Source organism: Sphaeramia orbicularis, chromosome 2 (assembly GCF_902148855.1).
Source record: "Sphaeramia orbicularis chromosome 2, fSphaOr1.1, whole genome shotgun sequence".
Classification (NCBI taxonomy): domain Eukaryota; kingdom Metazoa; phylum Chordata; class Actinopteri; order Kurtiformes; family Apogonidae; genus Sphaeramia; species Sphaeramia orbicularis.
Genome location: NC_043958.1, coordinates 10,980,920 through 10,993,400, shown reverse-complemented (window position 1 = coordinate 10,993,400; position 12,481 = coordinate 10,980,920). Strand labels below are relative to the sequence as shown.

At 39.1% G+C, this 12,481-nt stretch overlaps 1 protein-coding gene across 2 annotated transcripts in view; it reads right to left on the bottom strand.

Moving 5' to 3' along the window:
* pard3ba (par-3 family cell polarity regulator beta a) overlaps window positions 1-12,481 on the bottom strand; it is a 351,893-nt gene that overhangs the window by 96,270 nt on the left and 243,142 nt on the right. The window lies entirely within an intron of this gene.

Here is a 12,481-nt window from a genome sequence, read left to right as displayed (position 1 = left end):
CCTCCGTCTCACCCGCCAACCTATTTCTCTTCTCCTCTCACCCTCTCCTTCTCTCTGAGCTCCTGCTGAGCCAATCTAATGTCTGTGTTTATCTCATTAACAGTGAGGCACTTCTCATTACTGCTACAGGCAGATACGTGGCCTGAATGGGAACCTGCTGGCCTGGCCAAAAGCCTTGCGCAGCGTCGGAGCTGGACAGGGATGCCATGTTTGTCTGGCACCGCGTTGCAAACCAATTAGTGTTGTTTTTAGATAATCTACTTACTTCACTTGTACCTGTGTGTGGACAGCAGGTCAGAAAGCTAGCCAAAGAAGAGACAGGTGACCTGGGTGATTCACTTTAGATACTGTATTTAACTCAGGTATGTACGTTCTGGTTAGGGTTAGGGTTTCCTGTGGGGCTGTGTAAATAATTACAACACTCGGCCGTCAACCTATAGCCTCTGAACACCCCTTCATCTACTAATGCGGGATTTTTACTTTGGCTCATTAGATATTTTCTCATTTTGTGTACAGAAGAACAAACTGAAGCATGCAGGTCACATTGTCAGGTTGTAGATACAGTATACAGTCACGGAAAAAAATATTAGACCATCAAAAGTCTTCAAAACAATGGTTATGCAGTCAAGTAAAAACTCCTGTGTGTATCATGTGACTAAAACAAACAGAAAAGAAAACATGGAATGCCTAAAAGCACTGTTTTTGTCAGTACAACATAGCTATTGATGTAAGAACTGAAGTGATTTTGGTTATTATCAAGAAAACCCTGGAAAATGGATAGATGTCAGCTCTGAAATTAAACTCTTATGAGCTATTTTTGTTGTTATCATTATATTTGTCCAAACAAATGTATCTTTAGTTGTACCAGGCATTAAAATGAACAAGAAATTGAAGAAAAGGGGTGGTCTAATAATTTTTCCATGACTGTAGAACATAAAACATGGTTCTGATGTCAATGAAAAAAGTGTGCTTGGTTAAAATCTCCATTTTGTGCTTTTAGGGTTGTTGCACCTGTTATTGCAACCTGGTAGTTGTTAGTGCAAGATGCTCTCCAAACACCGAAACCTGAGAAGAGATCCATTCAGTAAAAATAAATGATCAGCACCTGCAGGAGCGTGGGAGGCTTTCTTATGCTTACTGGAGCTCATTGGTAGACGAAGGAGAAAAAAAAAACACCAGTGTGATTCTGATTTGAATTGATAAAGCACTTTGTGACTCTGTCTGTGAAAAGTGCTCTATAAATAAAATTTACTTTACTTTACTTACTTACAGTGTGATTACGACATAAACGATAATAACTTGGATATTCTGCTTATTTTCTGTTTTTTTGCCTGGTTAAACTTATTTAACAAGGATGCCATACCTCTCTGGCTCCCACTAAATTGCAAAATGGTACTTGTCATCGATGCCATCTTAGCCTCACTGACTTATTGAGTTGAGTAGATAGTCAGTACCATATGATTTGAAATGTTCAATAGACACGATAATAAAAGAAAGCCCTTCAACACATAACCAGTAAAGTGGAAAAATAGTTGTGCTCTAAAAACAAAACCACAATGGACATATATTTCATGGTAACTGTAATGTCCTCCTGGGTTATTTGCAGAAAAGTTAAAGTCTGATAAATTAATTTTAGTTTTAGTAAAAAAGAAAAAAAAGAACTTGAAGTTTTTAGCATATTTATGATCAGAAACCACTGTAAATGTCCATAACAAAACTTTTTGAGATTGCATAAATAAACTTTCAACTATTCTACATCTGCTCAAACATGCTTTTTGGTCTAGAACATTCCGTATCTACATTATGGCTTCATAAATTTTTGCTATTTCCAGGTGTTTTTTAGCCTGTGTGGAAGTCTCTGAAACAGTTCTTGTATGCTTGTAATAGAGTCCAACATTGCTACTGTTACACAGCATCAGAAAGCTCAGGATCTCAGCTTTCAGATAACATTCGAATTTTGTGGATAGTGCTAACGGTTCAAGAGTTACAGTCATTTGAATGCTGTAAAATGCAAAACGCAGTGGCGGAGAGATTGCCGTTGTTAAAGGGCTAAAGTCACTCTCTCAGGTAAAAACAATGCTGCCATTTCAGCATCGAACTCCATTCTTTTCATTTCGAACTGTGTCCAGTGGTGAAAACAACAACATTGATTCAAACTTTTATCACTTTGTCACTTTCTTTGACTCTAAAACGTGTTTCTTCATGGTTCTCATCCCATTGCGTCACTTTCTGACACTTTGCTCAAAGGCCCTGTGGTGTTATGCTGCGTTCCAGGTAGGTTTTTGAGTCCATAAGTCAAGACTTCAAACCGTGACTCACAACTTTGTAGCATTCCAGGCAAGTCACGCTAAACTGCCTGAGTGCAAGGAATTCTGGAAGCTAGATGTAAACAAACCAGCATGGCGTATGGGGCTGATGTTCAGGGAGGGAAACAGAGGAGTAAAAATGGCGTATAAGGCAAGAGAGGCTGCTATACCTTTTATGTTAAGTTATTTGTATATTTGGATACGTATTGGGTATTAATTTATTCTTGTCCTCGATGGACTGAAAACTAGCTAACACTAGATAGTGATGTCCCAATCTGGATTTTTTAGCTTTCGATCTGATCCCATTTTTTGGGGGATTACTTTTGCCAATACCGATCCAATACCGATCCGATACCAACTTTTTAGAGTGAAATTTTGATTTAAATTTGGAGTCATTATTTATAGGTTATTATCCTATTATTTTACTTGAGATCCCAATTGGGCTGAATGTGGAACCTGAACTAAAACAAGTATGACACCTTTGGCTCTTAATAACTTTAGTATAATTTTTGCACTTTCCAAATTCATACTGTGGGACAAATTAGAACCTTATGTTTGCCACTGTTGTAGAGTGTCTATGGACAGGCCCATCCAGGTATTAAATGGGGGTGTGTTTGGTGCCATGCGTAAGTGATGTGAAGCGGGTTCCTTGTAGGTCGGGTTGAGGCGGATCAAAAGAACGTCAGTTTATTTGCGGGCCGGGTTGGGTAGGGTCAAATAATTCCACAAAAGCCCCGCAGGTTGAAAAAAACCCAACTCGTGCATCACAACCGGACCTCATAATGAGTAGGTGCAGAGTGAAAGTGAAACTTACAGATGCTTTACTAGTTCCTCTCAGCCTCCCGCTTTAATTTGAGGGGGCAGGACACCCACCTGCCTACCCCCCCGGATCGGCCTGATCTCGTGACTAAATCCGATCTTCTAAAAAATGTCAGATCGGCAGCCGATACAGATCTATAGATCGGATCGGGACATCCCTAATGCTAGAGTAGCTGCTGATTATGCAGAACATTAGCGGATAAATAACGTCAGAGCAGTACCTTGTTTTAATAAACAATTTGCATAAACACCGCATCCATGGGGGCCGCAATTGTTGTTTCACGGGTATGTGACATCAGAGCTCGGAAGTGGGAGTACATTGATCTAGTACGAGTTAACACTTGGGAAGTCACAGGTTTGACTGACATTCCAGTGCATTTTGAGTGGTAGAAGGTTGGAAAAACACGAGTTACGGGTTGCCTGGAACGCAGCATTAGTTTTCCACGGGAGAAGGACTACCAGAGAATGACTCACTACTCCCTCTAGTGGTCATATAAATCCACCGGCCCATCACTGTAAATAAATTCAGCTCATATCTGTACAACCCAACTTGTAACTTCGGCGCTCTTTATTCTAAACAGTGTACTGATACTTTTAGTAAAGTAGAAATACTTTAATACAGTGCCTTCAGTTGACTTCCTATTAAATAGTGTAGGGTCAAAACACACTAATGTCCCATCGGAGGACAAACTTTAATTGATTTCAGTTCCAACATTTATTTCAGTATAAAGTAGCTCCTTGTTTTGGATAATCCCTTATGGTCCAACTAAAGCAAAAATGAATTTAAAAGTAAAAATGAGGGTCATTTAGCAACACTGATGTGTCAAATTGTCTCTAAAATGTCCCGTCAGAGAGATTTCAAATACCGTGTTTTGGTCCTCTAACATAACCCAGTTCACCTCACTATAGGACAGAACAGGGCTGACTTTTTTTTTTTTTAGGACTTGAAGCAGCTCCTCCAGATCAGCAGGAAACATTATGCAATACCACTTTGCATGACTTGCACCTACTTGATATGTTAAATATGCGGAGCTCCCCCCTTTAATCAAAATTGCCTTCCAGTACAGTCTCCCCTTCATCTCTGAGCCATTTGAGGAAGTTAAAATCTGCCAACTGCAACTCCTTTTATTTATTTTTTTAATTTTTTTCTTATTCAGGTGGAGTGTTGCTGTAATGTTTTCACACTGCACTTCTTCCTGGAGATCACTTGCCACAGAAACAGTGTGGGTGCTGTCGCGTTGCTGTCGTCCTCTTTTTTTTTTTTTTTTTCTCCTTGGAACTGTTTTGATTTTTGTAGCACTCCCACATATGCTGTTTCTAAAAGCAGACTAGCAATTACCTCAGTGATAACCGTATAGAATTTAGCATTGTTGGAAAAGGAATATCAGCGTGATGAATCTTAGTATGCATGAATAGACATATAATTATATTAAACATAAATATATGATTAGCCAGAATTCCAGGTTTATCTGGCAAAGCTGCCTTACAGGACCCCCCCACCCACACACCCACACCCACACACACACACACACACACACACACAGCCACCACCACCCCCCCCACCTCTGCACACACAGGCATATAGCGCCTTAATCAACATTCCAAGGGGGCAGAGGTCCTCAGTCGGACCCATCATTATATCTGCATTAATTAGGTATGCTGCTTTTTCTCGCTGCATTGTCTGAGGAAAGATGGAAGGAAAAGGAAACGGGAAAGACACAGGAGAAGTGGGGAAGGGGGAGTGGGGAGGGGGGGTTCCCCAATTAGAGACATATACCTGCCATGAGGGAGGTGGTTATCCCCCACTCTCCCATTATCTTATCCCTTCTTCATCGCCCAAACTTCCATCTTTTCCCGTCAATGCGAGGCAACTGTTTGTTAATGATGTCTCATTGTTTCCTTTCCTCTCCCTTTGTCTGTTTTTTTTTTTTCTCCCCCGTTCGCTCTCTGTTCTTTGTTTGGTTTATTAATTCTGTCTCTCGCTCCGGACAGTTTCCGCTCCGTCACTCTTTTGGAAAGCTGACAGTTAATTTCCTGTTTAGAGCTAGGCTGCAGCTGGGGAAAAAAATGAGGATACAGTACGCATATGCACGTACTGTAACAACACTATGACCTGATAGAAGAAGAAACCACATGAAAGGACTAAAACTACATAAGATAAAGGGTTTTGGTTATGGATGAGAGGCTGTTTTGGCTGTTTACAAAATTAAAACACACTAAGATTATAGAGAAAAAAATCTTACAGGTCCATTTATTTCAAACAAAAGCAAAGTAACACATTATAATTGTCTTTTATGGATGGTTATTCATCTATCCTTAATATTTACAATTATACAATGGTGAATTCTGTTTATTTTTCAATACAAAATACTGTTTTTCCTGACTTTTTTTAATCTCATCACTAAAAAATACTGTGTATTATAAAAAAAAAAGACACTGAAACTGATGAAAACTAATATAAAGCTCCATCCTTTTTGTATTAAATTGCAATAATGGTCCTTGGAGACCAGTGGCTATAATTACTATGATACACTATATGGACAAATATATTGGGACACACTGAATGCAGGTGTTTCATTGCAAATATAACTAAAGGAAAATAAGACAATAATTGCAAATAATGTATGTTTATATTGTGATAAATCTCACTGCAATAAACATTTTACTTCATCTTTAGAGTTAATTTTGTTTACACTGTCATCTTAAACACTGACAACATGATTCAGGATGTTTTTACTTAATTTTACTGAACATTAACAGCTTTTTTTAGATTGTTTTAAATGTTCTACCTCTCGATTTCTGGAATATGCAACATGTTCCGACCATAAGTAATCATTTTAGACAATTAGTAACTACTTAGGAAAAAAAAAAATAGGCATATGAACTTAAAGGAAATACTAATTTGACATTTATCATCATAAGAACATCATCACTGACATGAACATTTTTTCATAATAATATTTCAAATCAGCAAAAACTGGAAGTCATACAAGCTGTAGTTGTGATATGTCCCAATATTTTTGTCCATACAGTGCACAATTTAATCGTAATAACTCATATTTTTTCATCTTTAGGGTTTGATTTGTTGACACAAACATCAAATATTTCAATGTTTTGCTGTTTAACTTGTCCACGTTCATCATTTTATTTATTTCTGTACATTCTATGCCTTGATTTTTGAAATGTTTTGGCCTCAAAAACATTTGAGATGACACATAATGGCCTGGTTTATTCAAGTCTCATTCTGGAATAAAAATCCACTTTAAACTTTACATATTGATTGCGTATTTATCCTGACATGAACATTTTTTTTTTATCACAATAATACGTCAAATCAACGGAAATGTGAAGTACTTTAAGCTATATATTGTGTCTCAATATTTCTGTCCTTTCTGAGTATAACATTATCTCAGTACTTGTCAGAATTGTTTAAGATTTATTACACTGACAAGTAAAATCCCAAATATTTAGATTTTTTTATTGCTTTAATTACACATAATATGGCATTTTTTAATCACTTTAACATTACAAAACCAAACATAAATCCGTGCATTTCTTCAATTTTAAGTCAGACTTTGTAAAATAATGACTTTTCATTAATCATGATAATTATTCATGCCCAGCACTAAACAAAAGAGCCTGAAACTGTGAAGAAAAAGTCGAATATAAAACAAAAGTAATAAAAAAACAGCTCAGGTATCAGAATCTTGCACAGTGTTCACAGTACATATGAGACCACACCTGCACAACAACCCTCACACCGACAAAAACAACTGCACAAAACAATATATTACTCGCAGACACAGGTAAGCAGCCACACACACTGAAACCGACAGCAGTATACATCAACACAGGCAGCGCGCACACACTAACTCTATAGGGATCTGCAAACAGTCTCATGGAATAGGACATCTCATTAACTTAGCATTATCTACCTACACAACCACTCCATCAAACTCTCATTAAGGAGAGGTAGGGGGTCCGGGTGAAGTCAGGCTGCTCTGGTGTCCCATTTAATACACTCCCCACTGTCACATGAGCTACTGGGAACCATTATTACTGTGTCGCTGTCATCATTAGCCCACCGCTGACGTTGGCGTCGCCCCACCATCACCTCTGCGGGCCCAGGACCCTGACAGAAGACGCTGGTCGTTTTTTTTTTTTGTTTGTTTTCACCCTTTTGTGTTGAATTCAGTGGATTCTAGGTGTTTTTCCTGGCATGTTTGCTCCTATACTTCAAGTTTCTTTGAAAAATAAGTCAAGATTTTAAATATTTCAGGGCAATTTCAAAGAGTAGTGAGAGACAGAAGAAGGAAAGGCTTTGAAATTAGTCATGCCATTTTGAGATGTTTTTGGGTTTTGATTGTCAGGTCAGCGTCGATTCTCAAGATAAAATCCCATTAGAGTAAAACCGGTGACACTGCAGTGCGTCAGGGTTGATTTATTCACTGAAAATTATAACTGCAATATTTGTTCACAAGCCTCTATGAAATCATGTAAAGAGATTAACCTGAAAATGAAAACATGCAAACCTCAACGACACTATATAATACTTTACAGCAGCAATGTTGGATGCTATTACAAGTAGAGAGGAACTGTTTCAGAGACTTCCACACAGGCTAAAAAAATGCCCAGAAATAACAAAAAATATGAAGCCATAATATGGATACTGAATGTTCAAGACCAAAAAGCATGTTTGAGCAGATGTAAAATACTTGAAAGTTTATTTCTGCAATCTCAGAAAGTTTCATTATGGACATTTACACTTGTTTCTGATAATAAATATGCTAAAAACTTCAAGTCTGTTTTTTTTTTTTTTTCTAAAACACTGTTTTAAGGATTTATTATTTATAATACTGATAATTAATGGCCAGATATTGAAAGTTAAGTTCTTCCTGAAAATAAAGGTGCAAAAGAATTGGCAAAAAAGACATTTTCTGACACTTTTATTGCGAAGAAAACTCTTTTGGAATATTTTGTGCATGTAAATGGAGTCGGTGAGAGGCCCCATGGAGTTTTATGTTATATAAGACTTTAACACTTTAAGACCTGACGTGTCCGCTGATACACCCTGCTCATATGCAGTTTGGATGGCTGTCACTCTTTCACTGTTCGTGCAATTGGAAAAATTCCAACAGTTTCTGAAACCTGAGACGTTGCGCTTTAAAGGTTTTATTGGATCATTACAGTAATTTCACTCATGCCTGTACTAGAAGATGGAGAAGAAGCCATTTTAACAGTATTATAACATGCAGTAAGTTGAAAATGATTGGTAGATTTTGCATCTGCAGTGATGTGGACGCTAAACCGGTCCATTGTGGTGAAGAGGGAGCTAAGCCAAAAGGCAAAGCTCTCGATTTACTGGTCGATCTACGTTCCGACCCTCACCTATGGTTATGAGCTCTGGGTAACGACCGAAAGAATGAAGTCACGGGTACAAGCGGCCAAAATGAGTTTCCTTCACAGGGTGATCAGGCTCAGCCTTCGAGATAGGGTAAGGAGCTTGGACATCTGGGAGGTACTCTGAGTAGAACCGCTGTTCCTCCACATCAAGAGGAGTCAGTTGAGTTGGCTCGGGCTACTAGTGAGGATGCCTCCTGGACGCCTCCCTGGGGAGGTGTTTCGGGCATGTCCATCCAGGAGGAGACCTCGGGGCTGACCCAGGACATGCTGGAGGGATTATATATCTCAGCTGACCTGGGAATGTCTTGGCATTCCTCCGGAAGAGCTGGTGGAAGTGGCTGGGGAGAGGGCTGTCTGGGCTTCTTTGCTGAGGCTGCTGCCCCCACGACCCGGACCCAGATAAGCGGATGAAGACAAGTATCAGTACGAGTACGACAAGTGCTAGATTTGGAAAGATCTGGAAAAAAGTGGTCTGGAAAAATGGGCAAACAGACTCACAGCACATTTTCTAATCTTTTAGTTAGCCAAAAAAAAAAAAAAAACAGTCCAGGCGGACTATTTTAGGGTTTAAAGGGTTAAAGGTTCAATATAAACAATTAATGCATGTTTGTGGGCTTCCATGAAGATAGTTTCAGAGTCTGTTTTTGAAGACCCCTAGGCGGCCTGTTATAATGATAGTCTTAAAAGGGTTTTATTCGTGTCACTACCTTGTAAGTACAACTTTAGTGACGAAAACTAGACTTAAATCTTGGGATCCATCAGTCTTATTATCAATATGTGAAGGGTTTTTTATTCATCACAATGCCACAGAGAATCATCTCAACAGGCTGAAGCTCATTTGAAAAATCATTTCAGCCATCACTGACAATGACTGTTACACTTTACAAAACCAACACCATGATTAGCAAGAATGTGAAGAAAAAAAAAAAAAAAGTCCTGCGTGTAATTACTACAGCTACTGTCTGTCTCATTATAGCAGGAGGGAGGGAGCGGAGCATTCAGTTAGCTGTGCTCTAATGAGGCTCTATATGAAACACAGGGATCACAGCTAGCCAGCGTGGTGATCAGGTCACCAACATGACCTGAGCAATTAGCCCTCCAGGGAAGGAGGGAGAGGCCGAGACAGAGCCCAGGGATCATCCCCCTACGAGACACACTTCACTACAACACACAACACAACTGTCTTAACATTTACAGAAACTAAACATCTGTATCTCGAGCATCTCCGCACGACTTAGGAAAATCAGCCTGCTGCTTCGGCACTGTGCAGAGGCAGCGTTTTGTTTTCTGCAACTGTGACAACAACTCCGACGGCATGGAGTGTGAGATGAGTGTGTGTAGTCTTAATAAGCTCTCCTATCTGCTGCAGCAGGGAGCCGGTGGGTGGCTGGTTATCGCGAGGCATAACAAGGGATGTGAGAACGCTGTAGGGAAGAGGAGGTGCGTGTCTGCTCGCGTGTTTGGAGGCAGTCGTGTTTCCAGGACAAGGACGAGGAATTAATTGACGTGTGTTCGTTATGTGTGCGAGCTCACACGCTTGCAGACTTGAAGGAAACTTGTGAATAACACCTCGACATACAGTGTTGAAGGTGAAGCGCTGTATGCACAGAAGCAAAAGCCCCACGCAACGACGGCAGACGCATCACGGCAATGAAACAGCTTTGGCATCCTGTCTGTTTCAGAGAAGGAGAAGGGGTGCAGGGGATTTAAAGAACCGAATCCCGAAAAAGACAAAAAGAAACAGGAAACTCATTAACTGTAGATGAGTGAGAGAAAGATTTGTGAAGGGTACAAAGAGCAACAGGTGACAGACTAAAAACAAACAAGACACGAAAATGGAAAATGTATGAAAAAAGGTAATGAAAACCATTGACTGGCTGTGAATAAAATGGGCAAACAAATCCACTAATGTAATAAAAATGAGACTTTTAAGAGGGGATATAAAGATGATTTAAGCGGCTGTATGCTCCCAGTTTCAGGGTCGTGACTGTAACGACTCTAATATCCCAGTAGCAGTGATAAATATGTGCTTTGAGTTTGTCATGCCATAGAAAAATCTATTACCCACCCAGCCAAAACTGAAAGATGAATAAAACTGGCAAATATGCAGAATTAAGTCAACATTGTTGTGGGGAATGTCATAGGAAAGGTGTATGAAAATTTTTAATCAGATTAATCATGATGGTGGATTAATTTGCGTTAATGTGTTCTTTTTGACAGTCCTAGTTTAAAAACCAAACTGTTTTATGCTGACTTCACATTAACAGACGAGTAAATGAAAATCATGTGTAAAGTTTGTTTTACGGTCTGTTTTGTGCTTTGAGTCGAACATTTGTCGATGCTAGCTGCATTTCTGTGCTACCAGTGAGTGGGGTTGCACATTATTGCAGCGATGGAGCGGGAGAAGAGAGAAACTGGAATGGGAGGGTAAAGATTTTCATAGATATTCTGTGCCAAGTCCTCTGAATGGTAGACAGGACGTGTACAGGTCATCATAGACTGGGGCGCCGATAAGGGGGGGGTAAACATGACGAATTCATGGGGTCCAGTAGTTGAGGGGGGCCCATAGAGCAGTGGAGGGGGCCCAGTGGATATAGAAGTTGTGGAAATTTAGTGTAAGATCCGATGTGTACGAAAGGTGTACAAGTCAGGAGGTGAACGTTGAAAGAATGTTAAGTTTCGTTTTCATGGTATTGTAAGTGACGGTGTTTATGGAACCCCACCCATTCATCCATCCCCGGTCCAACAGATTGAGAAGATAGTCAATTTCTGTAGGGTCCACAACAACTATGCTGTCGTGGGGTCCATAATTGGCAGCGGCGCCCCTGATCATGGACGTATGACAGTGACAACTGGAAATGTTCATTAATGATCGAAGGTCATTCTTTCTTAGTGACAAAAAAGTCGGAGGTAAATCAAACAAAACTATTAAATATGACAGTATGACAGTAAATTTAATTTTAAAGTGTACTGGGATTTCTGGGAAAGTCTCAGTTTATAGACTAAGAGGTGCAACTAACTAAAAAAAGCTGCTAAAATGCTAACTTAAATGATACAACTTTAACTAGTTATTAGGGTTTTAATGAGAAAAGCGATCCATAGAGACTAAAACAGGTTTGATGAGGTCACTGTGTCTCTAAAAGTGAAGACATAATCAGGCCTTATTTCAGACAGCGCACTGTGAAGTCTTACAACTAGCTTAATGTGTTCTTTTTTTTTTTCCTGAAATTTAACCTGCACTTTATTGAAAATCACTTGATCATTTCAGTTTTTAAATAAATGTAATTCTGATTATTACCACGTCACCCAGGGGTATTGTTTTTGGGGCAGTTTGTTTGTTTATTTATTTGTTAAAGCTCTAGCAGCAAAAGTATTGGTTGAATTCATACCAAATTGAGTTTATAGATTGGCAGTGACCCAGAATAGATGTCAGTACATTTTGGGAAAAATAGGTCAAAGGTTTTTTTTTTTTTTTTCTTAACCTGTCACCACCACCCCTCTTTGGAGGACAACTTTATTTTTAATTGCAGCTTGCGTTTAAGTAACAATGTCAAACTTTGTATACGAATGATCGAAGGTCATTCTTTCATAGTGACCAAAAAGTAGGAAGTAAATCAAACAAAACCATTAAAGATAATGTATGACAGTAAATCTAATTTTAAAATGTACTGGGATTTCTGGGAAAGTCTCAATTTATAGATCAACAGGTGCAGCAAACTATAAAAAGTTGCTAAAATGCTAACTTAAATGACACAACTTTAACTAGCTATTAGGGTTTTAATGAGAAAAGCGATCCATAGAGACTAAAACAGGTGTGATGAGGTCACTGCGTCTCTAAAAGTGAAGACATAATCAGGCCTTATTTCAGACAGCGCACTGTGAAGTCTTACAACTGGCTTAATGTGTTCCAACAGAAGAAAAACAGAAGACAGCAAGTGAAAAAAAAGGCCAAA